The sequence below is a fragment of the Hesperophylax consimilis genome, chromosome 30 (genome assembly GCF_061612785.1).
Source record: "Hesperophylax consimilis isolate HC1 chromosome 30, BYU_Hcon_1.0, whole genome shotgun sequence".
NCBI lineage: Eukaryota > Metazoa > Arthropoda > Insecta > Trichoptera > Limnephilidae > Hesperophylax > Hesperophylax consimilis.
This window is the reverse complement of record NC_142865.1, coordinates 3419380-3440490: the sequence shown is the minus strand read 5'-3', so window position 1 is coordinate 3440490 and position 21111 is coordinate 3419380. Positions and strand designations below refer to the sequence as shown.

Genomic DNA, 21111 nt, shown 5'->3' with positions numbered 1-21111 from the left:
ACATTACGTCTGTGCATTAGAGATAGCAATCGGTCTGAATTCTTGAATTCTCACGCCTTGCATTCTTGCTAATTGAGCTAATGTAAAAAAAATGTGTTTGTTTGAAAGCATTCGCCATGATCTCTCACGTCTACTCTTCCTTCCGTCGGTGAGTCATATGGTAATAATTATGAGTTCGTGGTTTCGCTCACGATTCTCACATGTTTTCCACGCTCGTTCACGTGTGCTTGCGTTTTTATCTCCACTGACAAGTAAACCCTACCCACCTGGGACCTAGACAGGTAGATTACTTGCTGAAGAGTAACTACGCATATACAAAAGGCGTTTTCAATTAATAATATTTATATTTAACAACCCACCTTCACAGAGACAGAGAGAATATGGCTATATATCTCCTTTCTTACTAGTATAAATAATTAAATTTATTTATATATAAGTATAAAAATGTAAATTATCAAAATTTTATATCTCCAAAAGTTCTTCACTGATCGCATTGAAATTTTGACACAACGTCGCATTCGAATACGCGTGTTTGTATACACCTATAATAATAATATTTTTATGATTTGTAAAGCACCGTTTTTGTGCAAAATCACCTCAAGGGCGCTGTACAAATATATAATACATTTCTACAATGATCTATGTTATGACTAACTATATATGGAGATAATATACAGTACCATACTTACCTGGTAGGTCACTTGAGATTAACACTTAAGTAACATTAACATATTGTTTATTATCAAAATTTAGATACAGGGTTTCGGACATAATAGAAAATTTGGATATAACTGGACTTTCTCTCAGGAATTTTATGTTTAATTTAAGAGTATGACAGCTTAAAAAGGTAAGTTTTTAGTTTAGATCTGAATTCTGTTGGACTTGTTATGGATATTATAGACTGAGAGGTCACAGTCTTTTTCATAACGATCACAGGAATGGGTAGTTTTAGTACATATTCAAAGTATGGCGTCTCCGCATATGAAACAAGTTGGTCTGCCTGCTCTAAGTGGTTGCAACTATGAGTTATAGAGCTCACAAGAGGCTTCATTGTTTCGAAAAAAAAACGATCAGAGGAATGGGTAGTTTTAGTGCATATTCAAAGAATGGCGTCTCCGCATATGAAAAAATTTGGTCTGCCTGCTCTAAGTGGTTGCAACTATGAGTTATAGAGCTTACAAGAGGCTTCATTGTTTCGAAAAAAAAACGATCAGAGGAATGGGTAGTTTTAGTACATATTCAAAGTATGGCGTCTCCGCATATGAAAAAAGTTGGTCTGCCTGCTCTAAGTGGTTGCAACTATGAGTTATAGAGCTTACAAGATTAGGCTACATTGTTGCGGAAAAAAAAAACGATCACAGAAATGGGTAGTTTTAGTACATATTCAAAGTATGGCGTCTCCGCATATGAAAAAAGTTGGTCTGCCTGCTCTAAGTGGTTGCAACTATGAGTTATAGAGCTTACAAGAGGCTTAATTGTTTCGAAAAAAACGATCAGAGGAATGGGTAGTTTTAGTACGTATTCAAAGTATGGCGTCTCCGCATATGAAAAAAGTTGGTCTGTCTGCTCTAAGTGGTTGCAACTATGAGTTATAGAGCTTACAAGAGGCTTCATTGTTTCGAAAAAAAAACGATCGCAGGAATGGGTAGTTTTAGTACATATTCAAAGTATGGCGTCTCCGCATATGAAACAAGTTGGTCTGCCTGCTCTAAGTGGTTGCAACTATGAGTTATAGAGCTTACAAGATTAGGCTACATTGTTGCGAAAAAAAAAACGATCACAGAAATGGGTAGTTTTAGTACATATTCAAAGTATGGCGTCTCCGCATATGAAAAAAGTTGGTCTGCCTGCTCTAAGTGGTTGCAACTTCGAGTTATAAAGCTTACAAAATTAGGCTACATTGTTGCGAAAAAAAACGATCAGAGAAATGGTCAGTTTTAAGTATATCTGAAAAATATAGATATAAGTATAGATGTCTGCATTTTTATTCATGTTTATATTGAAATCTCCTACTATAATATTAGGTTGTCTTTTTTTATGTTTTCTGAACACCATTTTTCGAAGTAGGTACGTTAAGAAATCCCTCAAACTCGAATTAGGTAAACGGTATACGATACCGTAGACCCCTTTTTTTAAGCTATTTTTTACTTTTATCGCCAAAATCCATGATGTTTTGATGTGACTAATGAAAAAGCTCATAAAAATATTAAAAGAATATTAGAAGTAAGTAAATATTTAACTCTTTAAGCCTTAGTAATATTCTACAAAATGATTAATCTGTGATTTTACCCAAAGATGTTTAGATTATGGAAGTTGAATTAATAAAAATTGGATTTGTTCGATTTAATTTTTTTATTTTATTGATTACTGTCATTTTTTTTCTTTGAAATACAACCACTGAGAGCAGGCAGACCAACTCGTTTCACCTGTGGAGACACCATACTTCGAATAGGTACTAAAACTGACCATTTCTGTTATCGTTTTTTTCGCAACAATGCAATGACTTGCGCGCATCATAACTCTGAAATGCAACCACTGAGAGCCGCCAGACCAACTTGTTTCATCTGCGGAGAGGCCATACTTTGAATATATACTAAAACTGACAATTTCTCTGATCGTTTTTTTTTTTCGAAACAATGTAGCCTAATCTTGTAAGCTTTATAACTCGAAGTTGCAACCACTTAGAGCAGGCAGACCAACTTGTTTCATATGCGGAGACGCCATACTTTGAATATGTACTAAAATTACCCATTCCTCTGATCGTTTTTTTTTCGAAACAATGAAGCCTCTTGTAAGCTCTATAACTCATAGTTGCAACCACTTAGAGCAGGCAGACCAACTTTTTTCATATGCGGAGACACCGTACTTTGAATATGTACTAAAACTACCCATTTCTGTGATCTTTTTTTTTTTAGCAACAATGTAGCCTAATCTTGTAAGCTCTATAACTCATAGTTGCAACCACTTAGAGCAGGCAGACCAACTTTTTTCATATGCGGAGACGCCATACTTTGAATATGTACTAAAACTACCCATTCCTCTGATCGTTTTTTTTTTTCGAAACAATGAAGCCTCTTGTAAGCTCTATAACTCATAGTTGCAACCACTTAGAGCAGGCAGACCAACTTTTTTCATATGCGGAGACGCCATACTTTGAATATGTACTAAAACTACCCATTTCTGTGATCGTTTTTTTTTCGCAACAATGTAGCCTAATCTTGTAAGCTCTATAACTCATAGTTGCAACCACTTAGAGCAGGCAGACCAACTTTTTTCATATGCGGAGACGCCATACTTTGAATATGTACTAAAACTACCCATTCCTCTGATCGTTTTTTTTCGAAACAATGAAGCCTCTTGTAAGCTCTATAACTCATAGTTGCAACCACTTAGAGCAGGCAGACCAACTTTTTTCATATGCGGAGATGCCATACTTTGAATATGTACTAAAACTACCCATTCCTCTGATCGTTTTTTTTTTCGAAACAATAAAGCCTCTTGTAAGCTCTATAACTCATAGTTGCAACCACTTAGAGCAGGCAGACCAACGTTTTTCATATGCGGAGATGCCATACTTTGAATATGTACTAAAACTACCCATTCCTCTGATCGTTATGAAGAAGACCGTGACCTCTTAGACTATTAGTTCCGGAGGGAGTTTATTCCAAGCCTTCGGCCCAGATGCTCCGAAAGCGCGATCACCAAACACATGGCTTGCGCTTAGGTTCCACCAGTCTGCCTATAGCTGATCTATATTATAGATGTCACCTGTGACAGGTAAAAACATAAGAAAAAAACAGCGCCATCTGTTGGACATAAAAGCAACACACGTTATTGTTTTGTAAGGAGGTATTTGGCGAGTATAAATCGGAAATTATAAAAAATAAGTAATTGCCGTAGGTCAGCACTACGTAAAAACTCCAAACCGTGAAAGTTTGAAATGACAGAACGGGGTTAAATATTATAAAGTGATTGCTAAACATAAATGTGGACACTACAGAAGCCACGGCATTGATATTGAAGGATATTTAAATATATATTGAAGGTAATTTAAATATATTTTTAAGCTAAGTAGATTTTGACGGTTTTAGAATCAGTTAAATTCTAGTAGTGAAGGGTAATTTAAATATACTTTGAAGTTCATTATGATGAAGGTAATTTTTATATATAAATGAACGTTACTTTGCTGTGTCCTATAGAACGGTTTGAACTTGAAGGTGACCGAAGGAACTAAATACCTTGGACACATAATCACCAGTAATCTGATGGACGATGATGATATTGATAGACAAAGGAGAGCTCTCAGCGTTAAAGCAAACATGCTCACTAGAAGATTTCGCCTTTGCAGTACCGCAGTAAAAAGGACGCTCTTCCTTTCCTTCTGCGCAACTTAGTACACGTGCGAACTATGGGCAAACTACAAAAAGAGTAGTATAGAAAAACTACGGGTCCAATACAACAACGCCTTCCGCACAATGTTTTGTCTCCCCAGATACTGCAGCGCTTCCTGTATGTTCACGGAGGGGCGAGTTCTCGGATATGCAGCCCTTATTAGATCCAGGGTGGCAGGAATGAGGGAAAGGATAAGAAGCTCTGGAAATATCCTCACTAAAGAAGCCCGCCTCACTCCATCCTCCAGTATTGACGCACACTGGAGAAAAATACTAGCGCCTAATATAGACACGGCTCCCTAAAGACTTCAACTTTCTATTATCATTTTATTCTATTTTTTTTTCAATTTATTCTGTTTTTTTCTTCTTTGTTTTTGATCATATATTTTTTTGTATATTTATGTAATGTGTGGGACTGCACTAACCTCCCCACATACCGGAATAAACACTTTTTTTATTTATGCTTCCGATTTTGTTGTCCGGGTTAAATCTTCCCCATAGGAAAAACTAAACCCTTCCACTCACTTTTCCACAAATGATCAGCTAGTCAATCAACACTATGTAAGTGCATTATCTAAGTAAAATAAATACAAGAACAACAACACGTCAACTCACCAGATATCAAATGGGAAAAAAAATTCACCGACTCCAGATATTTTCATATCAGAGGGTTCGGTTCGGTAGAACTTCTAACAGGCAGACGCGGCCCGTGACTGTAATTACCAGCAGTGCATTTCACTTTTAAAATGTACCTAGTCTGTAATTTAGGTGAAGCAAATTAAGAATGGGAACACCTACTGCAATTCATTCTATCTTCTAAGTTGTATTTGTAAAATAACTGATTAAATAATACAAAATTATCTTGAAAATAAAGGACACTCAATTCATCGTTGAAAATATAGCGAAACCGTTTGATTTCACCGCGAACGAGTTCCAATGTGTTAATGTTGTTGCGTTAACATTGAACATTAGTATTTCTAAGCGACTCCATTCCAAACGCATTGGATTACGCATGATCAAAGTGATGCGAAATTCACTCGTCGTCAAAGCATTTCGATAATGCACGGATTGGTTATGTATCTGCACTGCTCTAACACGTAATTTGACGTTAAGAGTGTAATCTGTCTCGCTCATGTCACCGTTTCGGCTACTTCGGGCTGTCTCGATACTGCCCGACGCTGTTTTAGTAGTATGGTAAAAGTTGGTTTTGTGCATATCTGGGTATGCACGGAATGCGCGGAATTTTTTTACTAGAAGATAGCTCAAATAATGACCTGACGGGAATTACGAATTTCTTACATCGATCACTGGGGCACAGATGTCGTTGTAATTTGTTATGTGGAGATTGAAGACAAGCAGTGCAATGCACAAATGCACGTACCAAGGAACCGCCTCTGCTAACAGGGCCTATAAATCCTACTGATCCCTCAACATAAATATTTAAAAAATCTTTTGTTATCCTACATGTATTCAAAATGACCGACTTTTGCATATTTTTTTATTTTTTCTATTTTTTTTTTTAATTTTTAAAAGAAAGACAAACATTCCCGGGTTACGAATAACCTGACAATATTTGAAAATCTCCTACTACCACCACAGAAAGCTGAAAATGTTGCTTGTGTTGTGATGGAGGACTTAGCCGGCCGAAGAATTGAACACACTACGCCTGAGTGGGACCCAAGCGCGATGTCAACTCGGCCACCAATTTTTTGATAGATCTATGGAAATGCGATTAAGCACTGGATTATAAAATAATTAATAAATTAACTAATTCGTTTGTCCACATTGGCAACATTAGTGATGTCACCATTTCCGACTGGAGTGAACCCCGTTCGGAGAAACCGGACGGACTTCATTCCAGTCGTGACTTTCGAGCCGAGAACACGTGGCGTAAAATTAAGCTATTTCGCATTCCCAAGTTTTTACTTACCGCGATCTCAACTAAATGTAACCTGTACATTTCGTATGTAAAATTCAATAAATTATTAAACGTGCGAGGAACTTTTGATTTCATCTCTAAACACATGATCCTTCCTGAAAGATTCGTAAGTATCTCCGACACCACACGAAATAAAGTTTCCTCCACAACTGGTGACCCCGACGTGATTTGAACACGCAACCTTCTGATTTTTTTCCTCCACAGATCTAATACGCCTAAATTTTTAATTAGAGAGCTAGGTATAATGCCAGTAGCCGAAATAACGAATGGTAATATTTGTATAGTCTGAGAATGCCAAATTCTTTTTATTTCATTTCCTAAATCTGTGTATTTTCTTATTTTTTCGCTAACAGATTTTTGATAATAATTTTTAATTATTATTATTATTATAGAACAAAAAGCTAAAGGACTGATTTCGCTGAAAATTTCAAAGTTCGTTTTTATAAGTATTTAGAGAGTGGTTTGAATTTTATATAACAAACAAGATAATTGACTATTCGACTGAATCTCGTGATAAAATGAATTAAATTAAATCCCAGGCGATATAATGCAATTCTTTGAATAAATTAACACATGGAAATAATATAATATACAAGTCGCAGCACGTAGGCATACTTAAAAACATAAATTGTTAATCAACTAAATAACTACTTAACCATCACGCCGTTTCTCCGCAGAGGTAGACAGAGAGCACGTAGCGTCAAACAACTAGGTCTTGGCACATACTCCTTGCCTCATTCACATTCATACACACTCTTCTTTTATTCTGACTCTCGACATGGCCTGACTCAAGTATCTTTTTTTTATTTTTATTAATAATTTTTCTGGTACACATACATTGGTATAATTTTACAACAAAGGAAACACTTTTTTTATATAAACAGTTAAAAAGTAAAGAATAATACATTTAGCAAATTAACCAAAAAATCCCACACAGGCATCGCCAGTTCGTGGGTATACTTGTGTTTATTAACAGTTAAAATTTTACTCACTTTTATCTGATTCACTTGATCGTGTCATGTCTTGCTCGGGCGTCTCAGACTTCTTCTATCACTCCTTTCTTCTTTCATTCGCTATACATGCCTAAACCGTCTAAGCGTCCCTTTCTTAATCTTACTCATTACGCTTGCATTCTCATCAGCCTTGCACGTACGCCTCAGTGTTCTCATTTCTACAGCATTCAGTTAGCGCAGCAGATGAACACAACAGGAATTATTGCAGATTAACATCGACAATAATAATTTGTTAGATTTCTAAGACCTTGTCTGACTCACGATACGGCTGTGTTTTTTTATAATAAGTTTTACATTAACATATTAGCGCCCATTGAGACAGTGGTCTGAAATCTGTTGTATTACATCAAGTAAAAAGTTTTAAGTAACACAAGATAGGAATGCCAAATATATATATACAGGGTTTTCCAATAAGAGGTGTTATTTTTGAAGCTGTCATTTTTTGACATTTGACAAGTAGAAACTACGCCATTAATAAAAATGGAACGATACACGCTTCAACAACGCTTTGAAATTATTAAAGTTCACTTGAGTGAATCAAATGCAAATCATCTTGAGTGATGAGCCCCATTTCCACCTCGGTGGCTTCGTCAACAAGCAAAATTGTCGCATATGGGGCTCGGAAAACCCAAGAGTTATTGTTGAAAAGCCTCTCTATCCTCAACGTGTGACTGTTTGGTGCGGTTTATGGTCCGGCGGAGTCATTGGACCTTACTTTTTCGAAAATGAGGCTGGAGCAACAGTTACGGTGAATGGATTGCGCTATCGAGAGATGATTAATGATTTTTTATGGCCGGAATTGGATGGTATTGATCTGGACAACGTTTACACTGGCGCTACGTGCCACACAAGCAACGAAACAATTGATCTTTTACGATTGAATATCAAAATAACACCTCTTATTGGAAAACCCTGTATATAGTGTTGAATACCACTTCAGCAAGATGGCGGCCTTCAGTAGCAATACACTGATGTGGTCACAGACATAGGAATTAATAGACGAGAAGATAATGGCGAGGGGTAAAATCAACTGTTGAAGAACGAAGGGCGTAAGGTTGACTGTGATTCGTCAATAAATCAATCTGACAGTAAATAGGCATCTCGCATTATAATATCACCATTTACTTCTTAAAAGTAAAATCTGCTTTTGAATGAATAGACATTTTTACATGGGAGCGCAAATTACTCGCCACGTTATGAACAAATTTGCGAAGTCCAAATTCGGCAAAAAAATTCGGTTCTATTTTTCGGTTCAAGAAGTTTTCCTTCGATAATATTGATGTTTCAGCGATAGATAAATTGGTGATAATGCGCATATTTGGCTCGTGTGCCCGCAGTTAGCGCACCCTGCCAGATTTGCTTGCAATAGTTTTATAGCATTTATTACGATGATACAAGGCCAAACGCGATCGCCTGTAAAGTTATATTTATATTGTGGCGTGTTTACACACAAGATGTTTGTATAAACTAACTCCTGTCAGCGAATTCAACATACATTACGTTAATGTATGTGGACATGATTGATGGTGGACTGTACGCTGTAGAAATGAGATATTTAAGGCGCGTGTGTGGTTAAACCACTTATGACCGTATCACAAATTAACCACTTGGGCTATTTTGGGAGATATTGTTCTTCACAACAACAATCAACCGAAGACTCTTTTTGGAGATATATATAATAATAATTATTATTTCCGATTTTATGTCCGGGTTAAATCTTCCCCATAGGAAAAACTAAACCCTTCCACACACTTTTCCACAAATGATCATCTAGTCAATCCACATTATGCAAGTGCATTATATAAGCACAATAAATACAAAACAATACAAGAACAACACGTCAACTCACCAGAGATCAAATGGGAAAATAATTCACCGACTCCAGATATTTTCATATCAGAGGGTTCGGCTCGGTAGAACTCCTAACAGGGCCTATAAATCCTACTGATCCCTCAACATAAATATTTAAAAAACCTTTCGTTATCCTACATGTATTTAAAAAGACTGATTATTATATATAAATTTTTTGATAGATCTAATACGCCTAAATTTTGAATGAGAGAGCTAGGTTTATTGCCAGTAGCCGAAATAACGAATGGTAATATTTTTATAGTCTGAGAATGCCAAATTCATTTTTATCTCATTTCCTAAATCTGTGTATTTTCTTATTTTTTCATTAACAGATTTTTGAATATTACAGGAATTTGGAATAGCGACATTAATGATATAAGTTTTTTTTTTTAAATTTTGTCATGTAAAACTATATCGGGTCTATTATGACTAATCGTTCGGTCTGCTAGTATAGTTTACTCATAATATATTTTATAAAATAAAAATGAATTTGGCTCGTATTCATAATCCTGAATAGCAATAATAAATCACAATATTGTTTTTATGTTTGTATTGTTTTGTATTTATTATGCTTATATAATACACTTGCATAATGTGGATTGACTAGATGATCATTTGTGGAAAAGTCTGGGGAAGGGTTTAATTTTCCTGTGGGGAAGATTTAACCCGGACATAAAGTCGGAAATAAAATAATAATAATAATATCTTTATTTAATAAATTTGCAACTACAAACATGTAAATAGATAGAATACATAACAATTACATAAGGTTGAGGATTCTCATAACCTGCCTCACTAGGCTAGTAAGGCTAGCGGCTAGCCTGTGTTGAGGTAGTCGTTTTAATATTTAGTTTAAATACTTGTGAGTATACCTACACTTATATCACAATATAAAAACTCAATATTTTTGTTTCATCAATAGTTTCGAATTTGGGTGAGGGCAAATATACATTTTTCCCAGCCTGACAACGTCTCATAAAGTTACGCCAACTCTCATTTTGTATTACGGTGAGTAATATTACTTAAGCCATGTTAGAAAGAGAGAATATCGCGCTTTCAGTTTGCATTAAAAAATATAATAAATGGCTCCCGAAAATTATTAAATAATTCTACAAAAAAAACTGTTTTTTTTTCAAATGGTTCTGGCTTTCAATGGTGTATTAGGGAATCATTTCAAATTATGGAGAAAGGGAAGGTGAATTTATATTAATTTTCTTTAAATTGGCAAGTTTCAAAATTATATTGAAGATTGGAGTCGAATTCAGACTTAGAAGAGATGAGATATTGAATGGAGGGTTGGCAATTTAAGATAAGGCTTGATAGAAAAGAAGAAGGGATATTTGATAGCGACAACCAAAAAAATTGTGTTCTAAAGTTCCCACTTCTAGACCACAGAAAGGTGAGAAGGAATGGTAACAACGTCCAATTCTCATTCGATTAATGGGGGAATTGTCGAAACCACGGTTCTGGTGGGATAGTCATTTGTATGGAGTCTATCTTGGATTGACTAGCAATGTGCCAATACTCTGTCCAAACATTGCGTGATCCATTTTTGATGTAAGAAAAAATTTCAGAAAGTAGAATGTGGTTTACGAGGGTAACAATTGGGTCGGATGCTACGTGTTTTGCCAAGGAATCCGAAATATCGTTACTCATTATTTTTTGAATGATAAACTTATGTTAATAAGGCAAGGTTTTTTATGCATGGCACAAAAGATAACAAATTATTATAAGCAATAATTAGTCGTCTGAAATATCCATATATAAAATATGATAAACAGTAATTTTTGATTGAAGTACTAGTATAGTTGAATAATTTGGCGTGATAAGTCGACGTGGCTCAGTGGTCCAGAGCACCTGACCGGACATCAGAAGCTGCGGGTTAATTCCCGTCGGCGGCATTTATTTTTACTCGGGAGATATTTTCAATTTGTATTGATATTTCAGGCTACTAATTATTGCTTATAATAATTTGTTATCGTTACCCATAATGCCGACATGTACAGTGTACACGAATCCGAAACAGAGTTTTAAATGGAGGCTATCAGCACTCGAAAAACGCAAGCAAAAGTGATCATCAGAGTGAAGAAGAGGACTGGATTAAGAGGAAGCTACAAGCCAAAAATGTGTGTATTCTTGGTATGCCTTATTTCGTCACGAATATAGGTTGTATGCATCAAAATCGCTTACCAAACGGAGTCATGAAACGCTCGATTTCAAGCGCAAAAGTGGTTTATATTTATTTTGTAAGAAAGAAAAAAAAATAATCAAGGGAAACTGTCACAGATAATCTTAGCCATAATATTGTATTTTTTTGATTGTTTCATTTACGCGTTCATACATTTATTTCTATTGAATAAATACATTTTTAGTAGTACATTTATATTTTATATTGAGTAAATATTTTTTATTTGAATTCTACTTAAGGGAAACGACAGGAAAACCATCAATTAATCTAAAGCATATGTTTTGGTATTCATAATGTAAACCAATTCATTACAAAGATTAATCGAAAATCACTATTTAACATTAAGCTTCGCCTTAAGTTTTTGGAGGGAACTGAGAGTTGCAAATGGCTGAAAAAAGCGAAAATTGTTAATAATATTAATATATTCTTCTGTAATACATACTCGACCAACTATCAGACACACTCACTGACCAATAGGATGCATGATCTGGGCAACAAGTATGGGGGTGCTATTGATTTATTTATTGACTCCATTTATAGAATTAAGCGTAATCTACACCAAAACTTTGTTGAATCCTACAAATTAGAGTAGCGTCGGTAAATTAGTTTTAATGATTTGTCTTATATGTAGTGTTGTTGTAATTTCTTTTTCACTTTAAGTTACTCTTACGTTTTACTAATATTGCTTCATATGTTTTAATAATTTCTCATTATACTTGTAATCACAATTTTAGAAGTGTGTATTTTGTACCTTCTTTAAAATGGATAACATCTATTTACTGTCAATATCTTCTGCATAATACAGATATTCTCCTATGTACACTGCATCATGTATCACTTCTATGTAAAAGCCTTTTTAGGCGTTTATATATATAAATAAATAAATAAATAATAGAATGCACAATAAAGTAAAAATCATGGCCTATTAAATGAGGATTTCTGGTAGACAATATGAGTGGGTAAAAACGACCCTGATTTTACTTTGTGAGCGTTCAAGCAGAATTTCATCGTCATTTTGATAGTTTATTGCTGTGTCATTTCCACTTTGAGGTTCGTGGCGGACGTTGAGCCCCGACTTCATTGTCCTCCGAACAACAATGCTACCTGCCCTCCACACTAACGATCAAATGTATTGAGAAATCTATGATTCTTTAGTGATTTGTTTTTGGGGAGACCCAAAACATATAGAGCACGGCTGGTTACGGAGGCAATTGAAATTGATAAAAATCCCGTAAATATTAATAGAGACGATGGAGCTAAGCTCAGTAGTTCTTGGTATCCGGTAATTGAAGGCTACACGAGAACTAAACGCAGAAAACCCCAAATCATACGCCAATATCAGCTCTTAGAGGTTTGCAGCTGGCAACACGGTATCGCATCTTCATACATAAGCACACATTTCAACACAACCTTAGATTACACATCTGCACTGATGATGGATAATGCAACGCTGTCCGAAATGTTGGCTAAAGAAGGAGGTAGCGAAACACGGCATAATACCCCAAAAACAAATCACTATAATACTTTTGGCCTTGAAAATGTCAAATCATACCCAATCTATGATTCAAACAAAGATGTAAGTAATAAATCGCAAAAATAACGAAAATACAGCGCTGTTACACAATCTAAAAGTTATGTACCTGCCTGGCTAAATTAAAAATAATATTAAAATATTTGTTGTTTTTGGGTTTAATTCGCAAAACTACATTTAATATATATATTTTTAATATAATTAAAATCAAATTTAATAATTTAATTATTAAGTTCTGCAAGTATTTTTGGTTTCTGTTATTGTTACAGCTGTTTCGGCTTTCAAAGCTATTTTACAACTGTGGTTTTAACCACGTTTAGACGACTTATTTATATGATACCCCCTACCAATTTAAAGTGATCTATTATTAAAATAATGGTGACAATAGATTTCATATTCTGTGGGGGTATTTTGAAGCCTGTTTTCCCCACATTAATGTAATGTTATTTTTTTAATAACGATGTGGCTTCGGCGATGTGGAAATTGTTCAAGTAAATTTAATTTCATTTTTAAGTTCATTTTTGTCAAGCGGGACGTGATTATTCGCCATGATTATGTTCTGAGAATTTGGAAAAAGTGCTTTTATTATTATAACATCTTATTTGTTAGTTCCGTTCAGCATTGAAACGTTGCTTGAAATGGCTTGAGACGTGTTCGGTGACCAGAACTGGATAGCCAGGTAATTCCTCACCTTCCTCCTCCCCACAACCTCCACCCTCACAGCATACCCCAATTAGGGATTCCATAGTCTCACTGGCTCTAAACGGTTGGAAGCAGTTGGCACACTTTGCAGTATTCACATAAAAAATAACATTTTAAGCAATATTTCGATTCTTAATTGACGTATTTCGCCGGGGCGATACTGAGAGTAATCTACTACTCTGACGTGAATGACGTAAAGTTGGTATCATTCAAGTTGTTTTATTAATGAACACAGAATATATTCATAATTATTATTCTAGCATCGTATTGGTTTCAGGTAATACATGGACAAGGAGATATGAATTTCATCAATATTCAAAGGAAGCTTTTTACATAATGCAATAGATGGCATCTTCGCCTAAAATCTTAAATAATGAACAGCATTAAATAAGGTACGCTTGATACGCTTGTACGTAAACAATGATCTTAATTAATACAGAAATACCCCGGTTAATGAAGCTTCTGAAAGCGGAATCTAGTTCATTATCCAGAATTGACTACAGTAATAATAATATTTGGATGATTTTTATAGCGCCGTTTTTGTTCAAAATCACCTCAAAAGGGCGCTGTGCGAGTATATAATACATTAAAATGTTCTACTATGATCTATGTTATTACTAACTATATATGGAGATAATATACAGTACAATACTTACCTGGTAGGTCACTTGAGATTAACACTAGATTAACTTTAACTAATTATTTATTAGCGAAATTTAGGACATTGGATATAATTGGACTTTCTCTCAGGAATGGTATATTTAATTTAAAGGTATGACAGCTTAAAAAGTTAAGTTTTTAGTTTAGACCTGAATTCTGTTGGACTCTTTATGGATCTTAGTTCCGGAGGGAGTTTATTCCAAGCCTTCGGCCCAGATACTCCTCAAGCGCGATCACCAAACTTAGTATTTGGCTTGAATAGATAAGCTGGTGGGATTTCAGCTTAATGAACGTATGATGACGATCTAGTCTTGAATGAAAAAAACCTAGTTGACTAAATTAACCGAGTCATCACTGTAACTAGTACTAAAATGCAACAAAATGGTTACGTGACGACATCTGTGTACAGGCGAACGAAGTACAAAGGAAAAGAGAATCAAACTGGTTTGGTTCATATAACATGGTCTGGTACAGTTTGCCGGTCCCATAATACATATGGACGCCGGGACCATATGAGGATGGAGAACAATGGTTTCGGCAAGTGGGGAATGGCAGGGGGGTGGGGGGGTTTACATACAAACACGATGGCGATACTGCGCGGAAAGGTTGTACCAATAATTATTGGTGGATGGGAAGAAAAGCGATCAAGGTTCCGAATTGTAAAAAATTATAAAGGACTAGTGGACTAATGTCTTTCTGGGGCGCCTCCGAATTCTTCCACCATTCACTACTGTATACCACAATGTTCCAGTTAAAAAACTACATTACATCGACATTAATTGAACTCCGTATGTTATTCCTGTGCTGAGATATTGCGTTAAGTATTCCTCGAGCGTCCCCGGTTTCTATCATTCAAACCAACTCTAGACACCCTTGACACTAATAAGAACAAACTTTGAAATTTTCATCGATATCGGTAGACTACTTTTCGAGTTTTGCGAGCACAAACATAAGCAGGTTGAATTTTTACGTATTAAGAGGAAGCTACAAGCCAAAAATGTGTATATTCTTGGTATACCTTATATTGTAGGCAATAGGCATTAAAATCGCTTGACAAACGGAGTCTAGAAACGTTTGATTTCAAGCACGAAACTGGGTTTTATTCATTTTGTAAATAATTTTAAAATAAAGCAATAAAGTTAATCAAGTGAAACTGTCAAAGATAATCTTGGCTATAATAATGTATTTTTTAAGTTGTTTCCTTTACGCGTTCAGACATTTCTATTGAAAAAAATATTTTTTAGTAGTTTACATTTATATTTTTTATTGAATATTTTATTTGTATTCTACTCAAGCGAAACGATAAGAAAACCTTCAATATATCTAAAGCATATTTTTTGGTATTCATAATGTACACCAATTCGTTATAAAGATTAATCAAAATAGTGATTTAGCATTGCTTCGACTTAATTAAATTAAATGTATCAGCACGTACACGGCAAACTTTAACAAGTGATTCCTGGGCTTCTTTGGAGCAAAAACGTAGGTGAAATTTTGGTCTCTGGTGACTTCTTTTGTTTTCAACTAAAAACACTTACCACTAATAGTTCGGTGAATAGCATACCAAGCGTAATGTTGGTTATTTCGATTTGATAGCTCATAACGCTTATGCGAACTCTGGCGGAATAAAAAGGAAGTATCCAACACGCCTACCATCTTAACAGGATTGTCCGGAGACCGGAGCCAGGGAGATGATGTTACCCCCAAATTGGGGTAGGTGAGGCTGATGGTAGTGGGGAGGGGAAGCGGATAGGGAGAAGAAAGGTGGGGAAGTATCTGGATTTAATTTTTGAAGACAATATAAGCGATTTCAAAACGAAAATCTGAAACAGAAAAATCAAAAAAGGATACGGTCACATCTAGGACTCGAACCCAGGACCCTTACCTTGCCGGGGCACCGCTCTACCACTGAGCTAATGGGACCCTATCCCTTTCGGTCACATTTAAATGTATCATACTTCGAATAAGAACTACCAAACATTGTCTTCATTTTTTCACCGCACATTTTTATTGGCAACTACCTTTATGTATGATCGCAAGATTCAACCCGAACTAAATGCAATCTAGACAGCGTCTTTTTAGGTAAACCTATCTTATATTTTTTTATTTTAGTGTGCGACATCTATTGACCTTTCTGCAAGTCTAGGATGAATATTAATTTTTTGGAATAACTTTATTGAGTAAAACCTCAACTTGTAATATTTAATTATTGAAGACAATATTAGCGATTTCTAAACGAAAATCTGAAACAGAAAAATCAGAAAAGGATACAGTCACATCTAGGACTCGAACCCAGGACCTAAGCCTTGCCGGGGGGGCACATACTTCTTGTATCATATATATGAAACACAAATAATTAGAATAAAATTTACAAGATTTAAACCCGAGACCTTCGGATTGCTAGTTGAGAGCCTTGCCCCTTGACGACACAACCCTGCATTGGTACACATTCCTTGTTTCATTCACATTCATACATCGAGTCCTTGATATGACCCGACTTGCGTTTTTGCAACGTGGTTAGATAATGAATTATAATTAGATTTGTTAAGTATAAAAAGGCTAAAACCAATCAAATTACTTTTCATGCCGAAAATAAAAATTTGTTCAGCTTACAAGACAAAATCATTCAAAAGATGACGTTTATTGTATGAACACATTGTTTTTCATTCGTATAATAAATAATAATATTGAAACAGCTGTTTACAAAGTGAACAAGCAACGGGCGCAAACAAAGCCGAAAGATAATACATTAATTTATTTTAATGATATCTGTAGATAAAAAGCTATATCAATAATACATCAGACAAAGAACAATTATATTACTGTTTGTTGTAACAAGTCACGCTCAAGAACATTAACAATGAATTAATTTGTGTACGCACTAATTTAGGAAGAGTCCATATTGTCAATCATAAAAAAATATTGATCTCATACTAGGGCGGAATTTCAGAAGAAAAGTAATACATTTAGCGGAGACGCGCACCCGTGTCGGTATAGAAGATTTGTGTAAGCTGTGTAAAAATTCCGCTAGATGTCGCTACAAGTCCGTAAGCTCGAAAATAAAAATAAAATATTTATTTTATATTCATCTTATCATAACGCCATTTTGCCGTAAAGTTCATAGATTTAAGTACACAGGATGGACTATCATACAACTTTGCTTTGACACACACTCCTTGATTCATTCGCATTCATGCATTGTGTCATAATTTTTTTTTATTCAGACACTTGACATGACCCAACTCAAAGTATTAGATTCACTTGATCGTGCCATGTCTTCCTGGGGCATATCCAATTCTTCTTCCAACTATACAGTATTTTTAAAATTTCTTGACACTTGCCGTAAGGAAATAAATAAAGAAACAATTCAAACTAAATATCATAATATTGAAAAAATCAAATTTTAATATTGAGAACACACTTGGATAAAAAATTTAAAATATTGTTATCGGTTGTGGCCTGTGTAACTATGGTTCAATTAAGTCTTATTTAAGGTGGTTTATTTTTGGGGTATTATGCCGTGTTACGCTTCGGCCTTCTTTAGCCAACGTTTCCATCATCAGGGCAGATGTGTAAAAAATTGTGGTGAAGTGTAAGCCAAAAAAAATCACTACAATAATTTTTGGCCGTGAAAATCTCAAATTATATCTAACTCGGATTTGTTAAAAACTTAAAAAAAAAAGAATTAAAAAAGTACCTAACTAAAATTAAATATTAAACGGAAAATATTTTTTATTATAGTCGAGGGGATAGGCTCTCTACTAGCGATCCGGAGGTCGCGGGTTCAAATCGGAAGTACATTTTATTTGATTGTCCCCTTATACCCTATTTCTACCGATTTTCAATAATAATAATAATAACGTAGCATTTATATAGCGCAGTTTAGTGTCATTTCACTTAAAGTGCGTTTTATTTTCAAACTTAAAAACGGTAATTTAGTATTAGTGGTCATGTTCTTAAAATTATTCCTACAGTGTGCCTAACCCAATACAGATCTAATATTATAACACTAAATACACTGTTTATACAAAGTGATGACAAAACTTATAGGATCAATAACAAGTTTCTCGTTAAGTCTTGGTTTTCTGTTTCAAAAAATACATGTTATTTTTGAAAAGATGATATCTATACATTTGTTATGCCGTAACGTTATTTATATGAAATTCCCTCGATAGAAAAAAATCGCAAAGTAAGCTCCGAAAATGATTGAAAACATGATTTGTTCTGTTGTTTAATATGCTATAGGCATTAAAAAATTCATAGTGTATATTTAAATGCAACATAATTTGTTGAGAGATTTTTGCTCTATTTCAAATGAGTCGTGTTATTTCGTGTATTTTCACAATTTTCGCTAAATTATTACTGTTTTTTTTTATTATTATCTTACTCCCTCTAACATTCGTATTTACATATCTCCCTTTCAAACCATTTTTGAACGCTTACTACGGGGCCTTAAGTTGTAAAATTTCAAAATTTATTCACTTATAATAATATACATCTATAATATACACCGAATTCATTTATGCCGAAACTTTAATTATATGAAATTCCCTAATTAGAAAAAAATCAACAAGTTTGTTCCGAAAATTCCCACACAGCAAAGATGATTTATGTTTTAAAAAAAGGTATCGTTCGATATTTTTTCCAATAAGACTATTGAAGTTGGCGTTGGCAGTTGGCGCTAACAAAAAATTGTCCAAAGAAGCTAAGTTAGCAGTCCACAACGGAGTGCTGGTACCTACCCTGATGTATTGAAGTGAGGCATGGAACTGGCAAAGAAAGGATGAAAGTAGATTGGACGCTGTTGAAATGAGATCCCTGAGGCGTATGTGTGGTAAAACCATGTATGATCGTGTGAGGAATGTGGAGATTCGCAAAGAGTGCAAGGCTGATGTAAGCGTAATGAGTAAGATTAAGAAAGGGGCGCGTAGATAGTTTGGGCATGTAGAGAGAATGAGCGAAGATAGGAGTGTAAGGCCCGAGGAAGACATGGCACGATCAAGTGAATCATATACTCGAGTCGGGCCATGTTAAGAGTCATAAGTAAGAATATGAATGAGAAGATGTATAAATGTGAGTGAGGCAAGAAGTGTGTGCCAAGACCGAGTTGTTTGGCGGTCCGTCCTCTCTGCCTACCCCTGCGGGGAAACGGCGTGCTGGTTAGTTAGTCGATTGAAAAAATTGCAACTTCTGATTCGATTTAATCGAATTCTAAAATTTAAATAAAAAAACGGTTAAACCAAAAAATCGATTCGAAATGTGATTCATCGGTTTTCCGTTTGTGCCACTTGCTTCCGGACACTATGTCACTCGAATTTTGTAAAACCAACTAAAATTCCATTTTGTTCACTCCCTTCCCTGGGGAACGCTTTTAGTTTGAGGGAAATAATTAAAAATTCGCAGTCATTGAAAAAAATATTTGTTTCGCCTTTTTTATCTCGAATTCTGTAATTTTTTGTTTGTTTCATTTGTTTTCATTCAATCATTATTCCATTCCGCAAAGTTAGTCCGGAAATGTTTTTTACCAACATTAATAATGTATGAACCACCGAAGAGATAAACCGGTAGAATTGTACTGTGGGGCCCATCGCCTTGCACTGCAGTGGGTAGGGATGGATTTATATTAAGTCACTCCTGGACACACTGACCCTCAGATTTCTAATCACCCCTCATACCGTTTTACTTTCCAGAACATCCTCTCTTCCCTATCCTCAACTAGACCACGCAGCATCCCTAAAGATGACATAGGCCCTGAGAGATTTTTTTTATTTATAATATACTATGTCTATTTTAATTTATTATTTATTGAGTTAGTTTATACAACATTTGAATATAAGCTAATATAAACAAGATAATATTTCATTTTGTAACTTTAAATATTTTTACAATAAACACAACTTTTCTTTTTAAATACATTCATTCTTCAGACTTTCAGGCATTTCATCATACATCTTTAGTCCTTTGTACATTAGGCAGCTCTATGATTTTGATTTCTTCATATGTGGCAATCTAATTTTATTTACATTTCTGGTTTCGTAATTATGAACATCTCTATTAAAAACAATTTCATCCTTAAAATATTTGGGCATTTGGTTGTTCATGACTTTTTGCACAAAAATTAACACAAATATCAGTCTCTTTTTTATTGGAATCCAATTTAGCTGCTCTCTCATTTGATTAATGCTTGCGTATTTGCCTTTTCCCCGTATATATCTCATAGCTCTATTCTGTATAATGATATTATTCAAATATAACATAGTAGAGCAATAATCTAAATGTGGAGCAACTATAGTTTTATAAATAAGCTCTGTAGTGTTTCCATTTAGTTTATTTCTTAATCTTCTAAGAAAATCGACTTTTTTTGATACCTGCTTTAGCACATATTCAAAATTTGCTGTGAAAGTGAGCTTTGAATCGAGTATTACATGTCATAAACAATTATTTGTTTGGTTTGACTGACGATTGAACCTTTAACTGAGGAAAGGTGGGTCTATCGGGTAAGACCGACATTTATTTCGTATATTAACTGCTGTAACGTCATCCGATTTCAGAGAAATAACGCATAAGTCCGCGTGTGTGCGTGTGTATGCGTGATTGCCACCAAAAGTTGATCTATCTATTCAGCACGATTGAATGTCGGAAAGTGGGTTAGTTTGATCTTCCAAGATTTGAATTCATTCATTACCGAAAACACTATTCAAATTCAAATAGATGTAAAAAAAACGACAACACATTTTGTATATTGGAATCCGCTAAAGAGATATTCTTGAACCTCTCTGTAGGGTGTGGGAGTCGGGACGAGTTGAAACGTGGGTCCACCACCTTGTATACCAACC

General features: G+C 34.9%; 1 protein-coding gene across 1 annotated transcript in view; it reads right to left on the bottom strand.

The window, feature by feature from the left end:
- The window catches only part of LOC149409528 (serine/threonine-protein kinase MARK2-like), a 357017-nt gene that overhangs the window by 154186 nt on the left and 181720 nt on the right, over positions 1-21111 (bottom strand). The gene's annotated exons all lie outside the window — the stretch shown is intronic.